Consider the following 3,951-nt stretch of genomic DNA (forward strand, 5'->3'; position numbering starts at 1 on the left):
AGTGGAGGAAGGGATTGTAGCGCGGGGATATCTTTTTGGGGGATGATTTCTCACTTTCCCTCTATCTCTCTCTCTCCAGAGAGTGCATATGATCTATGGCAAAAACCTAAAAAAGAGGTCAAATGTTCATCAAGGAGACACAAAATATTTTAGCTAATAGTATAAGTTTTGTCCTGTGTGTATTACTTTATACTTTTTTCCCTTTATTTGCAACTATTGAAAAGAAATCTTATAACTTAGATTTCTTTGTACATTTATGATTTTCTAAACAAATGCCTTAGTAATTAACTAATACAGTAAGAGCATAAATCAAGTCGATATATTTCTTACATTAATGGGCTATTCACTGATTTATAAAATTCATTTTTACATTTGTGTCACAGGGTTGAGGCCAGCCTACAAACACAGAATAGGTTAATAGAATTGTTTTCTCTTATCAGGTTTTAATTTTTTTGTAAGAGCACAAAGGCAGCTCTGGGCAAAACTGTGTATGAGGATTCTGAAATGTTACAGAATCCAAAATCGTAGAACAAATAATGGACAGCACTACAAATACTGAGGGAAAGGGGCAGCTCTGTAGCCTAGTGGTTAAGGGATCTTATGTGGCTGACCATGGTTTGAATCTTGGCCCATCTACACATGTATGTATTTCGTGAATGTGTGTGTGTGTGTGTGTGTGTGTGTGTATCTACTTTTTTCTCTATCTATTCTGTATACTTCCATTCATATAAAATTCTGGAAAATGCAAATCAAACAGTTCTAGAAAGTAAAAACTAATCAATAGTTACAGAAAAGCAGATCAGTGGTGTCCAAGGGAAGGCACAAGGGACAAATGACAAAAGGGTAAGAGAAAATTTTAAGGTGGTAGGTATATTCACTATCTTGGTGGTCCTGATGGTTCCTGGGTTTAAATATATGATGGAACTTAGAAATTCCACTTCCCATCTCTTTCCCAAGGGTTTAACCTTTGAACATTATGCCCCTCCTCCAGGATAGTGTCTTTTCTCACTGCCACATCAGGGTCCAGCCTTCTCCAGAGTCATACACATATAATTCCTGCACAACAAATAGTGATGATGACATATTTTTTTTTGTTATAATTATGGGGAAAAGACAAACAAAAACCCAACTTGTATTTTTGACAAAAATAAGTTGTGGTGATGATAAAAAACACAGGAATGAAAAACCAATCTACCTGTTAGGAAAAAAAAAATTCTGATGTATCTGATGATGCTTCACTACAAAATGTTTTCCTTTAAAAACAAAGAGATAAGAGAGGGGTATGTATTATTTTTTAATTTTTAAACTATGGAATTCTTGAAAATTAAAAAGAATAAATGTAATACATAAGGCGTTAGGTTAAAAGGAATCATGAACTCAGTAATTTGAGCTACAGAACATCAGTATCCTTGAAGTTTTCTGTATGCCCTCTATCCCATCTTCCCTCTCCCAGAGATGACTGCTTTAATGAATGTTAATATTGCTATAGTTTTAATGTTTCTGTTTACATAACAAAAATACATTATTTATTTATTTTATAAAAAATACCGCATATTATTTCTTTTTTTTATTTCACATTTTGTTTTTCAATCCTATTCATGTTGATACATGTAACAAATGTACCTAAAAGTAGCTGAACTTAATTTTCACTGCTCCATCATATTGAGTGGTGTGAATATACTGTAATCAATGTATCCAATTTCTTATCATTGGATCTGGAGGTTGTTACTAAAGTTTTGCTATTCTGAGAAATATTTAAAATGTTTAAAGCCAACAGGTGCCAGGGTGGTAAAGGTAGCCGGATTTCCACATGGCTGATGGTGGTTCGAGTACTGGACACAGCGCCTTGAAAATCAACCTTGGCAGAGATATGTGGATACCGAAAATCTCAGGAGGAGAATGGAGAAGATGGGATTGTGGGGTGGTCATCCCCCTTGGTGGGTGATTTCTCACTTTCTCTCTCTGTTTCCTTCTGTCTCACACCTGAGAATGCATACACCCAATGGCAAAAACCTAACAAACAGCAAAAAAAGAAAGAAAAATATTTCTATGAGTGTTCTTGTTCTTGTCTTATAGGCTGCCTCGGTGTGATTTTTTAAAAAATAAATTATAAGCTGCATGTTAGGGTAGACACACATTCAAATTGTTTTCCAAAGTAGCTATAATGATTAACATCACATCGAATAGAGCTTCTATTTGTTGTAATACCTGGTTTGTTAGATTTTAAATTATTTGCCTATCTAGCAAATGTAAAATAATATCTTGTTTGTGTTTCTAATTTCCTTTTTTTTTTTTTTAAAGGTAGGCATCTTTTATTTTAAGTTACTGGCCTTTCAAGTTTTTTCTTCTATAAAATGCCTGTTCTGTCTCTTTTGTCCATTTTAATGCTTGTTTGTCTCTCTCTTTCTAGCTGATTCTACGAAGTCTTCATCTTTTTAGGGGTACCGATTCTGTATGAGTTAGCCATGTTACAAATATGTTCCAATTTTGACTTGTCTTTCCTTTTTTTATAATGTCCTTTGGCAAATAAAATTTCTTAACTTTAAAGTAAGAAAACTTACCAATTTTCATATATTTTAAAAGACTTTGTGTCTTTTAAAACCCTTTTAAACCATCCTATTTTCTTGTTTTAGATCAATATACATATTTTCATATTTAATTCTAAACTGTAGGAAATTTTTTCTTTGTCTGAGAGCCACCTGAAATGCACCATTTTTCCCTCTGCATAGTATGAGAGAAAAAAACCCACCTGTTTTCTCAGCATATGCTTTTACCTTTTGCTTGTGAAATTTTTACTGAACGATGTGCATTGCCACTTCTGTCATATGCTCATTTTTAATAACATCCAGTATTTGTTTATTTTTAAAGAATTATTTATTTAATTTTATTAATTATTATTATTATTATTATTATTATTATTATTAACTTGCTCGAGGGCACATGTGTTTATGAGAGAGAGAGAGAGAGAGAGAAAGAAAGAGAGAGAGAAAGTGAGAAAGCAAGCAAGCCACCAGGTCACCAGGTCTGGGACTTGAACTCTGGTCAGCCATGTAGGAGTCCAGCACCTTAATCACCATGCCACCTGCTGGCTCACAGTATTTATTTTTGATACTCTTTTAGCAAACCAGGAAGAGAAGAGACTATTCATAACCTATCTGTACAAAGTTCTTCAAGTTCATTGCAAAATGAAATTAAAGTATGAGTTTATTTTAATGCAAAAATTTTAGAAATTCCTGTATATTGCTTTTATAATACACACTATTGATGAACTTTTTGAAGACTCCATGTATTTGTTAGGCTATAACACACTGCAATGCTGTAACAAAATCTGAAGTCTCAGCCACTTAATATAGCAAAACTAGTTTCTCACTCTTACATCCAATGGTTGCTGTCCAGTGACTCATTTTGGTGGGTCTCTTGTCACAGCGATTCTCTCTCAGGGATCCAGGCCCCTTCCTTCCTGCAATCCTATAATCTTGAATTCTTCCTTTCAGCTTCACATATGAGAGAAAAAGAGGAATAACAGAGAATTCATTTGCTCTTAACCACCCTGCACCATAAGCTAAAGAGGTATTTTTATGCTGACAGCCGCTTGAGAGAGTTACATAGCCCAACCATATACTGCCAAGGACGCAAATTTGGGGAGCATGTAAATATTTAATGAGCATAAATCATCTCTGCTATATTATCTAAGGGTGGCCTTCTTTCTGGGCTCTTTATTTTGTTCCTGGTCATGTTAGTCAGCCTCATAGAGGATCCACCATTAAGCTCCTATTTATTATTTATTTATTCATAAGACAAGGTCTTGGCGCGGGCCCCATGGGCCTGCGCAGCGGCAGCAGCGCCTGCTCTGCTCCATCTTCCGCTGCCTCTCTGGGGCTGGTGTGTGGCCTCCCCGTCGGCGCGTGGCCGCTGGGCCAGCGTGTGGCCGCCAGGCCTGCGCGTGGCCCA

Source organism: Tupaia chinensis, unplaced genomic scaffold (genome assembly GCF_000334495.1).
Source record: "Tupaia chinensis unplaced genomic scaffold, TupChi_1.0 Scaffold144276_1, whole genome shotgun sequence".
In the NCBI taxonomy this organism is placed as follows: domain Eukaryota; kingdom Metazoa; phylum Chordata; class Mammalia; order Scandentia; family Tupaiidae; genus Tupaia; species Tupaia belangeri.